The sequence below is a fragment of the Oryzias latipes genome, chromosome 12, assembly GCF_053564925.1.
Source record: "Oryzias latipes strain Hd-rR chromosome 12, Olatipes_Hd-rR_3.1".
Taxonomy (NCBI): Eukaryota; Metazoa; Chordata; class Actinopteri; order Beloniformes; family Adrianichthyidae; genus Oryzias; species Oryzias latipes.
In genome coordinates, this window is record NC_136248.1 from 21,792,308 (window position 1) to 21,811,721 (window position 19,414).

Consider the following 19,414-nt stretch of genomic DNA (forward strand, 5'->3'; position numbering starts at 1 on the left):
TTACATCCCTCCGAGGGCGGACGCAGCCGCTGCCTGCGAGAAAATACACAGCATCACAGCACGGCTGCAGGCACAACATTCTGAGGCCTTCATAATAATTTCGGGAGACTTTAATCATGTCACCCTGGACTCCATCCTGGCTACCTTTCACCAGGTTGTAAACTGTCCAACCAGGAAGAACAGGACAATAGATTTACTGTATACCAACGTGAAGGAGGCATACAGAGTCACCGCCCTGCCCCCACTGGGAAAGTCAGACCACAACCTGGTGTACATACAGCCCCAATACACACCCCTGGTCCAAAGGCAGGCTGTCTCCACTCGTTCCATCAGGAAGTGGACTCCTGAAGCAGAGGAGGCACTGAGAGACTGCTACAACACCACGGACTGGGATGTGCTGCTGGGTGAACATGACAAGGACATTGAGGGGATGACGCACTGCATCACAGACTATCTTAACTTCTGTGCAGATGTGGTCGCCCCCACCAAGACTGTTCGGTGTTACCCAAATAACAAACCATGGGTAACACAGGAAGTCAAGGCTGTCCTCAACTGGAAGAAAAAGGCTTTCAGGACTAAGGACAAGGAGGAGATGAAAGCAGCACAGAGGGAGGTGAAACGCTGCCGGAGGGAAGCAAAGGACTGCTACAGGAAGAAAGTGGAGCAGAAGCTGAGGGAGAACAACATGAGGGACGTCTGGGAAGGTGTCAGAACCATCACTGGACACAAAGCCAGGACCAGCACAGAGGGGGGGAGTGTAGAGAGAGCCAACGACCTGAACATGTTTTTCAATAGGTTCAGTGAGAACACTCCACTCCCCACCGTAACTGAAGCCTGCCCTCCCCCCGACATATCTTCACCCACAGTCACCAGCAGCCCACCCTCCTCTCCTCCCCACCAGCTGCCGCAGCCACCACTTCTTCACACCCTCCCACTCTCACCTCTTCTGCACTACACCCCCCAACCTGCACCTTCTCCTCCTGCACGGGAGCTGAACAGCCCCCCAACCCATCTACCCTCCTCACAGCCCTTCCCCTGTTTCACGGCTGACCAAGTGAGGGGGGAGCTGAGGAAGCTCCGGCCCAGGAAGGCAGCAGGACCCGATATGGTGTGTCCACGGCTTCTGAAGACCTGCGCTGCTGAACTTGGGGAGCCGTTACAACGCATCTTCAACCTGAGCCTGCAACTTGGGAGAGTGCCCACCCTCTGGAAGACTTCATGCATCGTTCCGGTCCCCAAGAAGAACCGGCCCAGCGAGCTGAATGACTTCCGACCGGTGGCACTCACATCACATCTGATGAAGACGTTGGAGCGGCTCTTCCTCAGGCTCCTCAGACCCCAGGTGCTGCACGCTGAGGACCCCCTACAGTTCGCCTACCGGGCAGAGGTCGGAGTAGAGGATGCCATCCTCTTCCTCCTACACAGAGCACACTCGCATCTGGACAAGGGAAAAGGCACTGTGAGGATTACTTTCCTGGACTTTTCCAGTGCCTTCAACACCATCCAGCCCCTTGTACTCCAGGAAAAACTCTCCAGTATGCGAGTGGACCCATGCCTGGTTGCTTGGATTTCCAGCTACCTCACTGACAGACCACAGTACGTCAGGCTGAAGGACATCACATCTGACACTGTGGTCAGCAACGTGGGAGCTCCACAGGGGACTGTACTTTCCCCTTTCCTCTTCACCCTGTACACCGCGGACTTCTGCTACAACTCGGACACGTGTCACATCCAGAAGTTCGCAGATGACACAGCCATCGTGGGGTGTATCAGTGGCGACGATGAGGAGGAGTACAGGAGCCTGGTGGATGATTTTGTTGTCTGGAGCCACAAGAACAACTTACAGCTCAACACCTCCAAGACTAAGGAACTGGTCGTCGACTTTGGGAGGGACAGACCCAACCCCAGACCAGTTCTGATAGGAGTGGAGGAGGTGGAGGTCGTGCACACCTATAAATATCTTGGGCTGTGGCTGGACAACAAGCTGGACTGGACGAGCAACACGGGGCAGCTGTACAAGAAGGCCCAGAGCAGGATGTACTTCTTGAGGAGGTTAAGATCATTCAACATCTGCAAGAAGCTCCTGGGGATCTTCTATCAGTCTGTGGTCGCCAGTGTACTAACCTACGCTGTGGTGTGCTGGGGGGGGAGCACCTCAAAGACAGACTTCTCCAGGCTGGAGAAGCTGATCAGGCGGGCTGGTTCTGTGGTTGGCACAAGGCTGGACCCTCTGGCTACTGTGGCAGAGAGAAGGACACTCAAAAAACTAACGGGTATCCTGGACAATACCACCCACCCTCTGCACACGACCATCAGTAGCCGGAGAAGCACCTTCAGCAAGAGGCTGCTCCTCCCAAGGTGCAGGACTAATAGACTGAGGAACTCCTTTGTCCCCCGTGCCATCAAACTCTTTAACCTCCACTCAGGAGGGGGGAGGAAGACGGAAAAGGAAAGGGAAAGGGCCTGAATGACCTTTTTTTATTATTTTTTTTTTGTTTTTGTATATGCTGTTTTTCAGATATTTAAATTGTTTCCTACTGTTCTAATCTTTCTAATTTTCTAGTCACTGTGCTGCTTTTTCCTTTTTCCTATATGTTTGTCAACCAGTGCTGTATGCGATGGAGATGTCAATTTCCATGCGGGAACCTCCCAAATGGATAAATAAAGTTGTCTATCTATCTAAGTAAGAAAGAATAAGAAAAGATGCAATTTTATGTTAAATAATCCTACCTAAATTATATCATTAATCAGTTGAGACCAAACCCCAACTTTGAGCTAAATACTAACACATCCTGTGATAATTTGCAGTTCATTGAAAACCTTGAATTTCATAGAATGCAATAAAAAATATTTTTCTATGTTGCATGGCTCATATCTCTAGTTTTTGCTCTCAGTGATAGCATCTATCAGTCACACTGTAGTTCTTTGAGTCACATTTGTATGTATAACTAAATGAAATCATGGGTAACAGTGTGTGAGTGACTGAATGTCAATGGTTTAACAGATTGATGTGGCCATTAATGTCACGCACCTCATGTGTGAAAATGTGCTGATGAATAATCTGTGCACAGGCAACTTGTACTTTAATTTGAGATCTCTGACTTTCCTTCCATCTTTTTTGTCCATATCATAACTGTGGGAGAGCGGAATTTGGATGAGTTGCTTTTCACATGATGAAACTAGATCTAGGACTTATTCTTAAAGTTAGCAAAACATAATCAATTGAAACCAGAAAAGCTAGATAATCTACCACTAAAATATTCGGATTGAAGGTCAATCTTGCAAAATTACTCTTTCAACCTCCCTCAGTGTCTACTGGACCTCCTGCAAGGATCATGGCGTGGTGAACCACTCTTTGAAGTACTTGAGCAGTCCTGTCACAAACTCTGCATATTTGAATGTGAAAAAAATAATTTTGTCTGCCACAAAGGCCCATGGCGCACTACAAAAGAGATTTTGCCATGATATCAGCAATAAAGCCACAGTGAAGGTCTACTGAGCTACAATTGTTCCTTGCTCAATTGTTCCTTGCTTAATTGTTCCTTGATCTCAAGGAACTATGCAACAAAGACATGCTTAAACAACACATGAAAAGATTCGATTTTTTGCATGATACATGGGAAAAATAGCCTTCCAGAAAGCTAAACGGCACAGACTTTTAAAGAAAACAGTGTAAGCTGTGCAAGAATGACAAAGGGGGTACCAACAAGCAAATGTCCAGCTACACTTACCAATGCATCAAATTTCAAAAGCCGCCGTTACAAGGGCAAAATATCTTGATCGGATCAATGGTCGGATTAGGATTCAACCGTGTAAAGGGGCCCAGAAAAACCTTTTCCGATTAGAACAAACGTTCACATGGTCTCACTTTTGGTCGGAATTAATCATTTGGGCATGTGCAGTAGTGTTGAAAATACCGGAAGTGGAAATGAGTCCCGATGTAAACAAGCTGAGCGGCTACATACATATATTTAGCAGCTCCGTAATATACAAGATGATTTTCTAAACGTGCTTTTATTATTGTTATGGTTATTATGAAAGGCCTGTTCGCTCATCATGTTATTTTTAATCTGTGTGGTCAGTGCTTTTTTTGTGGCAGAACAAAGCCGGAAGAAGGGTTGGGTGAAGGCTAACATGCGCTAACAACAACATTTAGCCTTTGATGAACATAAAATCCATGCAGGAAATGCCGCAATCTGCATCTTGGCTGCACGTTAATATGTGGCTGTATCATCAGCTTTTATTTTGTCGGGACACGACTGGAAAGACAAATCCATGTGATTGTTTGAACAGTTTCTAAGGACTGAGCAGCATTTCTGTTTTGAAAAGCTCACACACCGCCCCAAAGCCGCTGAGTGAGCTGGCGGCCCGAGCTCTGCTCGGAGACGGGAGACATGGTGAATTCGGCTGCTCGTTCACATAGATCTGCGGGATGGATGGCAGTACGAAGCCTCCCACACGTAACAAAGCATCCTCTCCTCCCCTCAAACACAAAACTTTAAGTCTGGCTGCTCTGCTCAAAGACACGGTTCGCTCCATCCAATGGCAGCCGCGTCTGGGCCATGCAGGGTCCGGACGTCAGTGGTCACGAAGCGCTCCTCCCTGGCGCCCCCCTCGCGATGGGTGTCGGAGAAGATAGGACGGGAGATCAAGGATCTGTGTGCTTGACTGTTAACACTAAACATGGTTGATACATGGTGTGTTTCCACCACACTCAACTATGCAAATGATTAAAACATAAACATGGACTCAGAAGTTTAAGATTTTGTTTGATATGCTTGAAAAAAAATGGATGGACATATTGAAAGAAACTGTTTTGCTCTAAATGCAGCCTGTTCTGGATTTCTGAAGCATCCGACAGTCACAATAAGTTTTTAGAAAATTGCAGACTTCCGAATAACACACAAAATATGAGTTTTTCTGTTGTAGAAAAACACTTATCAGCAACCCGTGAAGATGAACGCACTGTCTAAGTTATTGTCAAGTACGTGCATTTTCTTGTGGAAACAGCCCGTATTAGATGTGGTCGGATTCATGTGTTAGGTGTTGTGAAAGTTAACTATTGGAAATTCCAGGAAATCAACACAAAGAAAAGCAATCTGTTGTAGTAACTGTTGGAAATTTCATCCAGAAAGAGAATTAGAAATACTTGGAAAAACATTTTTTTTTCCTTTACACATGGAATTTTTGGGAAAGAAAGCAACAATACTTCAAATATTTACTCTCTGCTGATGATCAGAAAAAAAAGAAACAATACGACATGTTCTTAATATATAAAAAAAACAAAAAATAACGACCCTTTGATTTTAGCTCATTTGCTGTTTAATGGACTGTGGAGCAATCTCTTCCGATTTCACAGGATTTTTTTGTGTCCTGTTTTTCCATCAGTCTCATTATGTAATGCAAAAACTTGACTTGGCAGCACTGAATCTCATTATCGCGCAGGCCCTTTAGCAAAAAAATGTAAAATGCTACCTTCGGCGTTCTTTATAGTTTAAGGTATTTTGCAGGAGATCACTGATTGTTTCATTCTACAAAAAAGAAAAAGAAAAAACATGCTTCACTTTACTTTAAAAATCATCAAAGCTATTTAAAATCCATTTAATGATTTTGCATTAATTCAATATTTTGCTTAATGTAATTGTATTTAATCCAAAGCCGATTAATTTTAGGGTAATTTTGTTGGTGCACAGAGGGTCTCTTTACAGATTTCAATCGGCGCTCTTAGACTTTTGCTCTAAACAATGCCTAATGGAGCTTCTTAATGAGATAAAACAAAACAAATTTAGTCCATAGTTTTTCTCGTCAGATAAAATGTAACCCTACCACCAACAACACCATGTTTAGGGTTGTGAGTGTGCAAATATTTGACAGCAGGGAGGTGTGAGGCCCCTTGGCCCCAGAAGCAGCAAGCTGTTCAAGTGCTTAGCAGGATGTTTTAAAAGGGCTGACAATGCATGCAAATCATTTTGAGTGTGTGCAATGTTAATGCGCCTGAATCACCATAGAGCAGCATCCCACTGAGCTGAACTTTAACCAGTGCTATACCTGTAATCACAGATTTTACTCCCTAGCTGTCTCAGGAAAGGGAAATGAATTTCTTGAGTGGCCACATTTGCCGCGGTTGCTGCAGTGCCAATCATGACCGATTACCAAAGCTGGAAGGGCAGATTAGAAGACAGTTTCAAGGTTTAACTCAGGATCTTATGAGGAAGCAGGCCTCTGTGAATTAGGCAGGGGCTTTTTGAAGTACTCCTTCAGCCGTTTAAATGTCTTTTGCTTTGATTAGTTAACCTTCCAACGAGGAAACTATTAGCATCATCTGATTAGTATTTAAAATCTTGAAATGACCTTCAGAGAAAGGTAATGACCTTCTACCTGTAGGTCATAGCAGGTTAGTAAATTGGTCCCAATGCTTCATATTATTCATCACATTTCTCATTTGTGACACATTGTGCCTCGGCAAGGTGAAACCACAGATCCTGTTTTATACCTTCAAGCCAGGTCGGAACCCCAAGATAAAATATGATCACCTTCAACTCCCTACTGCGGATTTAGACAAAACCTATACCATCATAACATATAGGGGCTTCTTTAAAAAAAAGATTTGCCAGGTATAAAAACCTCAGCAAACTTGACTAAATCCATGAAAACATGTCATGCTACATTTACACAGGCCTCGGAAACTGCTATTCAAGCGACCACTTCCAATGAAAATTCTATGTAAATGCATATTTTGGGATTCCAGATTCAAAACTTTTGCGGTCATGCTTTGCTACGCACGTTTTTTAAGTCCGTATTTGGCCATTATCATATTCGCCATTGATCGTGCGTTGAAAGTTAAACCAGGTTAAACTTTGACCAGGATTTGATGGTGACGTATTGGGAGCATCCTTTTCAATACACGGAAGTGCCAACCGTTTGAAAAATGAGCGTGAAAGAGAACTGAGTTATTGAGGTTTGTGCCCCACCAGAATTAAATGACACCAAGTCTTTCATATATCTGAATAGAGCTGTGAAAGAAAAAGCCTGGAGGAAAATTCACGAGATTTGCACAGCTTTGACAAATCGCACTAAGCTTCTTTCAACTTTGAGTACACGAGCAAGTATTGGGTAGCGACAGACCTGTGTGATCATCACATGCTAAAGGCATGACGCAACAAACGGGCAAAAGAATGCCCGTTTGTTGCGTTATTGAACGTTCAATACATGCCCTGTGTGTATGTAGTATTAGACTTGCTGCAGTTTGCTTTTCATGCATTTCGATTGCATTGCAAAAATTGATCATGCAAAGCATTGCCGCTACTAATTAAAATCATTGATCATTCACAAACCATAGGCAAACAGCACACACAGTCTATTCTTGTGCATGTGTAATTGTGCACACTAAATTGGGGATCCTAGTCAATCAGGCCTCTACTGTATAATAACAGCCCCAGTATATATGGTTCTTACTTGGCTTGATGGAGTGGTATTGTCCTTACATGTCAAGCTCAATTTTGGAGGCGTATGCTAGTCAGATCCAGTAAGCCTCATCTCTAATGCAGTTTTGACCCTCTGAATAGATATATCTATTTGTATGTCTGCGCAGTTTTGCACCCTGCTCAGTTTTTTTTTTGTCCGTAATTGCTTCCTGTCAAAATGTCTGAGAGAGCTGATTGCAGGAAATAGGACAGGACATGTGTGCCCCTTATTAACCCGTCAGTTCAGGCAGCAGATGTGGCACACTGAAAGACAGGATTGCATCTGCAGAAATTAGCCGTTGTAGCCTATGGCTTTTTATTTATTTTTTTCATAGAGTGTAGACATATTTATTTATTATTGGCACGGTGAGTCAGCCTGCAAGACATTGCACTTAAATGATGAGGCCTACGTTCACATATGAGGGTTAAGCGTTAAGATGACAGTTTTGAACTTCGGTTGAATTACAGAGTCGATCCTGGAGTGTGTGCTTGATTCTCAGTTCAGGGAGAGAGAAAAAAAGTGTGAGTGACACCAAAACCTGTTGGCCGTAAAGCTAAAGTTAAAGCCCCATAACTTAGTAATTTCACCTCATATTAGAAGATAACTAAAGTGGTGATACAGGGAGATTTAAGACGATGCAAAAAACAGGCAGAGATAGCGTCTCTTTAGTGTGGTAATATGACAGTGGGAGAAGGGGGTGGAGAATGTTCTCCGGCATGAGTAAGCGGCAAAAACCAGGAGACATGTAGGCAGCATAAGTGATCAGAGGGGTGAAAGTGAGAGTGTAAGCTTGTTAGATTATCAGGGCTGTCTTTCTGACTTGCTTCCGCATAACTGGTGATTGTGAGAGTCAGCTAGCACTTATCAGCAAATTCTCGTGAGTTAAAAGCACTGCCCAGACTCAAACTATTTCAGTCTGATATGTCAAAGGATGTGAAGAACTGTACAGCACCAATTGAGACGGAAGTCGCAAACCGAGCTGTGTGTATGTGTGAGTAAAAAAAAAAAAAAAAAAAAAAAAAAAAAGAACGCACAGGGAATACATTCTCTTTTTTGGAGCAACATGAGAGCTCTCAATTTCCTTTGGATGCCATCTTCAATTTTGTCAGGGGGAAGTGGACTGAAGAGTCAACTGAAAAAGTTAAGACTCTTCATATACATATGATTTATCTTTCATTTATAATAGATACTGCATAACTTGCTGTCAAACAAAGCTAGGAGAAAAATCTAACATCTTTTACCTAAATACTATTGGAGTTGTTCATGCACATTTGTTCGGATTTCAAGTTGTTTAGGAGTATTAGTTGCACTTTTTGGAGAAAAGAGCAACACTTCTAAGCAACACTGATGTCAAATTTGCGTCCCCTCCCTCTCTTACTACGCCCGTCGAATCTGCAGCAGGACGCTTGTCCAAAAATATATTTATAAACTAGATGCTAAAGACATGTGGGAGGAGCTACCATCAAAGGTTTTTAGCCCCACTGCTACATGGAAGCTTTGTCTTTATATCTCATTACAATAAATAGAAGATAAGGGCGATGTTGCAAGAATAAGCACTTTTCCATGTTCGGGGTTCATTAGATTTACAGTAAGTTTTACTGTCTACTGCAGTCACTGCCTCTGAATGATGGTGCTTTCAGTGGTACTTCCATCTCACTGTGATCCATTGTGATGACCTAGCCCGAAAAAGGAAAGAATAAAAACAAGAATAATAAAAAACTATCAAAAAGTTCAGATGGCGATCAGATTGTCCTGCAGGTTTCCTCTCCATATGTGTTTAAATGGCGCAAACAGTGCCCTCTCGGGGTTGTTTTTGGGATACAACCGTTAAAGGGCAACCAGTTACTAATGGCAAAATAGCAATTATATAAGCCTTTTTATGTTTAAAAATCACTAATAAGCCACTCCGGAGTATAGGTTGCACCCCTGTCCAAACTATGCAAAAAAATAAAAAACCTGACTTGTATTCTGAAAATATGATACTGGAGTACTATATTTTTAAAATGTTGATGCATATACAGCATGTGTTGCAATGCCTATCCAAAATATCTCTGAATTAAAAAAAAACACACATTCAAATTCAAAGAAGCAATTAAGGTTTCATTTGTAAAAAGAAAGAAAAAGGTAGTTTTTGTTGTGTTTAATGTGTTGTTTAACACTATGCTTTATGCAGGAACAATTATCATTATCAGATGCCAGACCAGTGTCCTATTTATATATCTCTAAATGCAATACAGACAGAATTAAGGGCAAATGAAAAAAGAAAAAAAAAAGCCTTGTGACCAGTACTGACTATTAAAATGCTCAAACTATAGAAAACCTCGCTTTCACAATAAGTGAGTCATAGCTAAACTCATTGCTGTCAGACCACACTTTTTAAAGCTTTGCTTTAAAGTTGGATATTTTTACATTCTTTGTCAGGACTGACCTTTTTTTTTTAATGGAAGACAGTTTGAGTCACTCAAGGCAGTATTTTATTTTTTTATTCTAGGTTGGAAAATGACTTTACATGACATTAGATTAGATCAAATGAAGCAGTTGTTGGAGATCGCTGTGGTTTCCGGGTGATGCTGTAGTATCGCGAGACCCAGCGAGACGAGTGTGGTGAGTCGACTTGGCGGCGCGTAAGCATTTGAACAAACATTTTCGATCTTGTTTCATTTTTCCGCCATATTAAAATATTTCCTGCTAACTAACACAACCTGTTAAGAGTATTAAGCTTCTGTCAGCCTGGAGGACCTGGAGAATTTCATTGACGAGTGTTTTAATACCTGCAACATGGTGAAGCCCAGAACCGCCACCACCACCCCCTCCGCCAAGCGTGAACGGCCTGAGGACTCTCCCGGGGCTGTGTCTTCTCCGGGCAGCGGAATGAGCGATATCCTGGATTCGATTGACAAAAAGCTCTCCAGCTTTGATGGCCGCCTCAATTTGCTGGAGATCCTCCATAGAGAATTTCAAGGTCTGCGGGAGTCTCTGGAATTCAGCCAGCAGCAGGTGCGGGAGCTCGCAGCGGAGAACCAGGCCCTCAGAGAGACCGTGAAGACCCTGAGCAATGACACCGCCCGTCTCTCCGAGGAGAACCGATCCATAAAGGAAACCCTCCTGGATCTTCAGTCGAGGAGCATGAGGGACAATCTAGTGGTCGCGGGGGTTCCAGAGGAGGTAGGAGAAGACCCCGAGGCCACCGTCAGATCCTTTTTACAGGTCCACCTGAAGCTCCCCAAGGAGGAGGTGCAGAAGATCTCCTTCCACAGGGTTCACCGCCTCGGAGGAAGAAGGTCCGACCACCAGCGCCCGCGTCCTATTGTGGCTAAATTCGAACATTTCAAACAGAAGGAGTTGGTGAAGGGCCGCGGACGGGAACTGAGAGGCACGCATTACAGCGTGAATGACCAGTTCCCGGCAGAAATCCTCCGTAGAAGGAAGATCCTGTTCCCGCTGAGGAGGAAACATCTTGCTGCTGGTTCGAGAGCGATTGTGGCCGTTGACAAACTTTACGTGGACGGCCGGCTGTTCCGGGACCCGGAGATCACCCCCTGGCTGTGCTGAAGGCTTTCAGATCCGCGCTGAGAACATCTGCGCTGCCCAGAAGAAACCCGCTAAACTTACTTCAATGAATGGAAAACCGGATCATCAATAATCCACACCTCGATCGCAGGAAAACAGTCTTTTTTTTTCTTCGTCACCTCAGTCCCACTGATGTTTCTATTGTTGTTTTGTTGTTGTTTTCGTTTTCCCTTCTATCTCTTTTTTTCTTTCCTTTACTCTCCCCCCCCCTCTCCCCCCTCATTATATGTAAATCACCTGGAAGCAACTCATCCTCGGTAAGTATTTATTTATGCACGGAACGGGCGCGCGCACACACAAGCGCACACAGGGGCGTGCACATGCGATCCCGCACACACACGCCGACATACTGCAATCACCTCACACAGGCTCTCATAGGACGCACGCGACACGCAGCTCACATAGCCAGAAAACGTTCACGCGCACAGCGCTTCTCAATGCGGGCACGCGCACACGGACTGGTACACAAGCACTACTTAGCTTTACACCTTTTCAGTCAGAGCAGTTATGAACAGTCTTAACATCGTTAGCTGGAATGTGCGTGGACTTGGCTCTGAGCCAAAGAGACTGAAAGTGTTAAATCACCTGGATGGTCTAAAAGCAGATATAGCTCTACTGCAGGAGACCCATTTATCAAATTCTTTGGATCACCTTATGTGCTGCTTACAATTTCCAGTTATATACTCTGCCAGTTACAACTCCAAACAACGAGGAGTTGCTGTTTTAATTAATAAAAATCTTAATTTTACTCATAAGGATACAGTTACTGACCCAGAAGGCAGATTTGTAATCATTAATATATCCATTCAGAATAAGGACTTTTATATAGTGAGTATTTATGGTCCTAATGTTGACGACTCTTCCTTCTTTCACAGATTCTTCACCTCACTCTCAGTTCACTCTGACTCCACAATCATTATAGGAGGAGACTTCAACCTTGTTTTGGACCCTGAACTTGACAGACTCAGCACAGCAGCAAACCAGCGTACATGGCGATCTGCAAGTATTCTAAAGCAGTACATGAATGATCTGGGTCTCTGCGACGCGTGGCGCTCATGTCACCCAAACACTAAAGGGTTCACCTTTTTTTCTCCAGTTCACTATTCACACTCCCGTTTAGACTATTTATTAATCAGTTACTCTCTTTTAAAAAATATTCAAAGCTCCAATATCCATCCAATTATTATCAGTGATCATGCACCAATCTCTGTAAACATTTCTAGGGAAAAATCCACACCCTCTGGTACAACCTGGAGGTTTAATACGTCTCTGTTAAAGGACCAGGAATTTCTTGAATTCTTTAAAAAAGAGTGGGCAACCTTCTTAGACTTCAACAATACTCCAGACATCCCACCGTGCGTTCTTTGGGAAACAGCAAAGGCAGTCATGAGAGGGAAAATCATTTCTTATTCAACGCACAAAAAACGCAAAGAGAAAGCAGATTTATTAGAATTAGAAAATAAAATCAAAACCCTGGAGACTGCTTATGCTGCTTCTGCACAGGAACACATTCTGAGAGATTTGAAAAATTTAAAGCTGCAGTTAAATGACATCATTAATAAACAAACACAATTTCAAATACAAAGGCTACGACTTGAAAGATTTGAAAACTCTAATAAATCTGGCAAATTTCTGGCTAATCAGCTTAAAATTAACAGAGAAAAATCATCAATCACCTCTATTATGGACCAAACAGGAAATGTCACCCATGACCCGGTCAAAATTAATAACGCATTTGAAAACTTTTATAAAAACCTGTACACACCGCAGATCAATCCGTCAGAGCAAAGTATTGACTCATTTCTTAATAATGTAAACCTACCCAGGCTAAATGAGGATCAAATCACAAACTTAGATTCTCCGCTCTCGCCGTCTGAACTTCATGAAGCTCTGTTACTTATGCCCAATGGTAAAGCACCAGGGCCTGACGGCTTTCCTGCTGAGTTTTATAAAGAATTCTGGGAACAACTGGCACCAACATTTTATAAAACGGTCACATCTATTAATGAGAGCCAATCAATGCCACCTAACATGAACTCAGCCAACATAATTCTTCTTCTAAAACCAGACAAAGATCCCACTAGTCCTTCAAGCTATCGCCCTATTTCTCTAATTAATGCAGATGTAAAAATTATCTGCAAAGCACTAGCACAGAGAATAGAAAAAATCACTCCTCACATAATTCACTTCGACCAGACTGGATTCATCAAAGGCAGACACTCGGATGATAATGTCCGTAGACTAGTTAATATAATAGACTTTGCCACCATTAAAAACCAGGAAATGACGGTACTATCGCTGGATGCTGAAAAAGCCTTTGACAGAGTTAATTGGAAGTTCCTTATTGCTGCCCTCCAGAAGTTTGGTTTTGGAGAAGCATTCATCAATTGGATCAAAATATTATATCACAACCCCAATGCATCAGTTAGAACTAATAAACAGACCTCAAACAGGTTTTTTCTTGGAAGAGGAACCAGACAGGGCTGCCCACTCTCTCCTTCTCTTTTTGCTATATTCATTGAGCCTTTAGCTGCAGCAATAAGACAGAATGAGAGCATTATAGGAATAAAAACCAAACACAGCCATCATAAAATTAGTCTTTATGCGGATGACATATTACTGTTTTTAAGGAATTTACATTCTGTAAATGAAACAGCAATGATCATAAATGAATTCTCCTCCATATCAGACTATTCCATTAATTGGAATAAGTCTGTTTTATTACCACTCAACAGGAATATGGAACAAAGACTCACAATTCCAGTTAAAACAGGAAATATCAAATATCTGGGTATCTACTTTTCCCCCAAACTATCAGAACTGGTGCAGCTAAACCACACCCCATTACTGAAAAGCATACAGGACGATCTAACACGCTGGACCAACCTGCCTTTGTCCCTTATGGGCAAGGTAGCCACGGTTAAAATGAAAATCTTACCCAAGGTTAATTATCTCGTCTCAATGATTCCCACACAACCGCCATTAAAATGGTTCAAAACATTAGACTCATCCATATCAAGCTTTCTATGGAACAACAAACCTGCAAGAATTAGTCTAAAAACTTTAAAATCTGCAAAAAACTGTGGAGGATTAGAATTACCTAACTTCCACAAATACTTTCTTGCAAATAGATTACAATACATCTTAAAATGGTTAAAAAATAATCCAGAAACCAACTCATGGTTAGACTTGGAACAGGCGTTATGTGGAAAGATCAACCTGTCACAGCTACCATTTATTAGCCAAACAGTTAAAAAACAGGATTGTTTCAAAAGCATTAATATAAATGCCACCTTAACAGCCTGGTGGGAATTTCTCAAAATATCAAAATCATCAATTCAACCGTGCAAAATGACACCCATCTGGAACAACCCGGACATCCTTATTAACAAAAAAATGATTCACTTCCCAGCTTGGCAAGCAGGGGGCATAAAACAACTAGAGCACGTAATTATTGATAGAAGATTCATAACCCCCCAGGAACTTCAAGACAAACATGGAATAAATAACTTCTTGGAATATCAGCAACTTAAATCAAGTATTACTAAAAAGTATAAAATTAAAGACGACGATTTAAAGCTACCAGATGTAGTTACCACTCTGATTAATTTTTCAATGAATAGAACTCTCTCCAAAATATACAAACTTTTATGTAATTTAGATAACAATATTGCCCTTCCAACAAAAAAATGGGATGCAGATTTGAGCATCAGCACAGATGAAAGCTTCTGGTCAGAACTTTGTCTAAACACCTTTAAACTGACAAAAAGTCCAAATCTGCAGCTAATCCATCTCAAAACTCTTCACAGAATTTACTACACTGGACAGAGGATGTTCAAGATGGGTCTCAGTAACTCAGACATTTGCGAGCACTGTGATAATAATCTACCCGACAGCTACATGCACGCACTGTGGTTCTGCACTCCTGTCCAGGCTCTCTGGCAGCAGGTATGTGCCGATTTATCAGTCTGGCTTAAGGTTTCAATCACTGCCTCACCGTCACTTTGTGTGCTTGGTGACATGAGTGCCATCGATATAGAAGAAGGATTAGCATCTATCATTTTCATAACTCTTTGTATTGCCAAAAAAACTATTTTAATAAATTGGAAAAACAAGAAAAATATAAACATAAGTCAACACAGAAATCTGCTGTTTGATCATATCAGCTTGGAAAAAATGTCAGCCCAAAGCTCAAGTAACTTTGAAAGAATTCAGTCTCTCTGGTCTCCTGTGGTTGACTCCATGACTTAGGGGGTGGGGGGCTTGGTCGTCGCTGCTCCTTGCCCTTCTGCCGTGGTTTGGGGTGGGGGTCGGGGCTTCCGGTGCCTGGCGGGGGCGGTGGGGGGCTCCGTTGGTCGGGGGGTCGGGTCCGGTGCCTGGGTGGGGCGGGCTGGGGCGCTGCGTGGTCCTCTGGGCTTGGGTGTGGGGGTGCGTGTTGGGGGGGTGGGGTGGTGGTCTGGCTTGGCTTGGGGGGGTGGTCCCTTTGCCTGTGCTGGGGGGGGTTGGCGGGGGGCCCTGCTCGGGTGGGGGGGGGCCAGCGGCGCCGGATGGGCTGCCCATCTGCACCTGGGGCTGGGATCGGCCCTTCCCTGGCTCTGGGACGGGACGGGACAACCCTCTCGGGGCCCCCGGTCGCTCTGGGTGTCACCCGCTTCGGCTGCGGGGTCTGGGGTGGGGTGGGGTGGGGGGCTTGTCGGCCCTGTCCTGTGGGGGGGCGTTCTGGGGGGGAGGGGGGGCCCATTATTAGTACGGGTCGGGGGGGCTCAGTCTCCGCTGAGGCAATCAGTGGTTGCCTCGGCCGGTTGGCCTCCTCGGTCCCGTCGAGGCCTGACCAGAGCTCTTCTAGGGCCGGCGTCTGGGGGTGGGGGCCTGGGCTTGCTCCGGGGGGGGGCGACGCTTTCTGGCTCCTCTCTCTCTGTGTGGGGTGGGTGGTGCCGGGCCTGGGGTGTCGGCGCCTCCGGGGGTGGGCCCCTGGGCTGGGTGGCCCTGGCCCCTTTGCTGGGGGTGGGCTGGGGGACGGCTGTTTGACCACCGGGGGACAGTCTACCAGCTGTCCCCAACTTACCCCCTTCCTTATATAACCTCATATTAGGGTGAGGGGGTGGGGGGTCTAGCCTGCGATGCGCCTTGGGGGGGGGCTACTTGGGAGTGGCCCCCCTCCTATGGTTGCCGTATGGAGTGGGCCCCCCCTCTTTCGGTTTTATTTGCACCTTAGACATGTAGGGTCCTTGGTAGGGGGGGTGCTTGGACATCACTGCAAGCAAGCAGCAGATGTCCTCCTGGCACCCTACCCGCCAATTTTAACCGCACCTTAGACATTTAGGGCCCCTTGGTGTGGAGGGTGAGGGGACATCACTGTGAGTAATCAGGAGATGTCCCCTTAGTGCCTTACTCGCCAATTTTAACTGCACCCCCCTTAGTACACACACCCCTCCCCCTTCAATATATACATTCAAACATAAACACACACACATGCACACAAACACCCTCTCAAACACCCATACACGCACACACATTTTACAAGGAAGGTGGGACCTGGGTCCATCTGTCCCCTACCCCTTCCCTGGTGGGGGGTGCGGGCCCCTTGGCGATGGCGGCCGTGTCCCTTGGGTGCCGGCTCCCTGGGCCCGGCGGTGCTCTCTCCGCACGGTGGGGGGGTTCATATTACACCTGAGCCGGGGGTGTTCGTGTCCCTGGGGGGTGGGTCCTGGTCCTTGCCCCTGGGCGCTGGGCCCCGCCAAACTTCCAACATGGCCGAGCCTGGTCGGGCCATATTTATAACATCCTTTGTGGGCCGCCCTTTTTTCCCCGGGGTTCCCCCCTCCTGGGCGGGGGCGGCGGGCCCCTGCCTTGCTCCTACCTGGACCCACTCCGGGTGGGTGGCTGCCTGGAGTGCGGAGCGGGTCTCCCTTGGGGGGTCCTGGCTCGTACCTGGGGTCGGGGCGGGGGGATGCCCGGAACTCCTGGGTGGTGGTGGGGTGCTCGTCTGGGGCTGTGGGCGTCCCTCTCCGGTGGGGCCCTGCGTTGGGCTCTTCCGGCGCGGCGGGGGGCTGCTTTCCTGGCTGGGCTGGGGCGGCGCTCTCTTTCCCTCTGCGCCTCCCTGCTCTCTGGCTCTGGGGGCCTCGCGGCGGTCCGGCTGGCCCTGGCCTGGGTGGCGGTCTTGGTCGCCCGGGGGGCGGTTGTTCCCTGCCTGTTCCCGTGTGGCGTTGGGGGAATTTCGGCTGCCGCTGCTGCTGCGGCGGGGGTATGGGTGTGGGGGTGGCTGGGCGCTCCTCCTCCTTCTTTTCACATTCCACCATCCATTTTAGAAGAACATAAACACTCACCTGAGCACAGGTGTTAGCTCACCTTTGCACTAATAGTTTGCATGATTGAATGAATGAAAGATTTCACACTAGTTGGTTTAAAGGCATAGGTATGCGTTCGTGAACACTATCTGTTTTGTGTGCATGTTGACGTGGACATTTTTGCGGCTAGCAGGTGTGTTGATAATATTTGAGTGTGTGTGAACAGGCCCCGCCCTTTTTGTACTACATTTGAACCGTACCGTAACGATAAACAACCAGTAAACCTGTCTGCTCTATGCTGCTTCATGGTCTTACCCCCCTTCCCCTCCTATTATCACCCTCCTACCCCCCCCCTCTCTCTAACGTCCCTCTCTCTTCTTCCCCTCTTTCCTTATCCGTCCGGTCCAACACCAAAGATTTTCAAACATGATTGAAATTAATAAATTTTGGCCTCAATTACAAAAGGGGTTTATTCAGACATACCTTTGGTTTGTCTGAAGATGAATAACCCCTCTTGTTAAAATAAAATATGTCCAACACAAGAGGCCCTCAGCTCTCATCTGTTTGCCTAGCTGTTGGACAGGACAAGTGCGAAAAAAAAAAAAAAAAAAAAAAAAAATGAAGCAGTTGTCTTGCATTTATTGGGTCAATCTCATTTTAAAGGTAAGAATCTGTGAAATGTAAAAAGAGACTAAATATCAAAATCACTGATTCAAGATATATAACACTTCATCTCGTCATTGGTTTCTCATGCAATGCTGATGGACTCTGGCATTGTAGAACTGTGATACTCGACCACTAAACTCCATCGCAGACATTTCAAAAGAAATGCCGTCATACTGCAGTCTTTAAAGACTCGGATAAACATTGCTACTGTTCACCATTCAAATCAAAACTTTATATTTTAGCAGCCTTTATGTTCAAACCAAGAGAAAATAGATGTTTCAAATTTGACATTTAAATTCTTAGGCTTTTATTATGGTTTTTATGTTCCTCAAATGTGAGCAATGTTCCTTTATGAAAACACAAAAAGTATTTTCTTTCTGACAAATACTGTCAAGTATACCAGGATTGTTTTTCTTTCAGTGTCAGGAGCTGATGGTGAAGCACTCCAAAAATGCAGGAGACAGGGCTTGATGACAGGAACTTAAAACTTTAATAAATACACTCAAAGCATGACAAAATCCATGAATAAGGGAAGCAACAAAAAAGATGACTACACAGATGACCTGAAAAAGCCAAACTGTGAACCAGACGCTTAAATATGTTGAGAAAGACGGACTTAACCAAAGGTAGATAACAATGTTTGTTAAATGAAACCAGGTGAGTCACGAAAGAGGGGAAACGCAAAACCTGAAAACAGAACATGAATCAAGAAAATATAACAAAGAACAAACTAAAAGCTGCAATCCTTATTTTAACAAATGAAAATTGTGTTTTTGGTGATTGTAACATGTTCTTGTAACATTTTTCTCATGCTGGAGGACATTTATATATAAAAAGAAATCTTAAAATTGCAATTCTGAGTGTTTATTTGTTTAAATTGTTGTGAATCAGATGCAAACACAAAAATGACATTTGGAAAAGAGTGTATTTGTGATGTAGGAGTTACTACAGCAAGCCCCAAGCTCATTGTTCCGCTTCATTCTGAAAAATACTTGTAGACGACTAGATCCTTGTACGATTTTGTTTTCGTCAACTGAGCTGGTAGCTAAATCATCAGTCAGTTGATCATTTAGCTGATGATGCAAAAAAAATTATAATAATAATTAAAATGAAATAAAGAAACTAGTCACATAATAAACATTTACATTAAAAGACCCATAGTTTTCCCACCTGCTTCCACATTTGAGTGTCTAGAATATAGCTTCTTCCTGTTATAAAGTTCAGTTATGTGACTCCAATAACAATATTAGGTAAGCTCAAAACCCATGATATCCTGTCTAGCTGACTACATTTTTTTTTTTACAAATGAATACAACTAAATAGTGGAAAGTATTAAAAAGACAATTTGTTTTCTTTCTTTTGATTTAATTTAAACCTGGGTTCCAAATAACCCAATTTACCTCTAAACAACCCTCGCAAATGGATAA

The 19,414-nt window shown here is 44.4% G+C and overlaps 1 protein-coding gene across 1 annotated transcript in view; it reads right to left on the reverse strand.

Annotated features, from left to right (window-relative positions):
- The window catches only part of LOC101156903 (myosin light chain 3), a 111,946-nt gene that overhangs the window by 39,908 nt on the left and 52,624 nt on the right, over window positions 1–19,414 (reverse strand). The gene's annotated exons all lie outside the window — the stretch shown is intronic.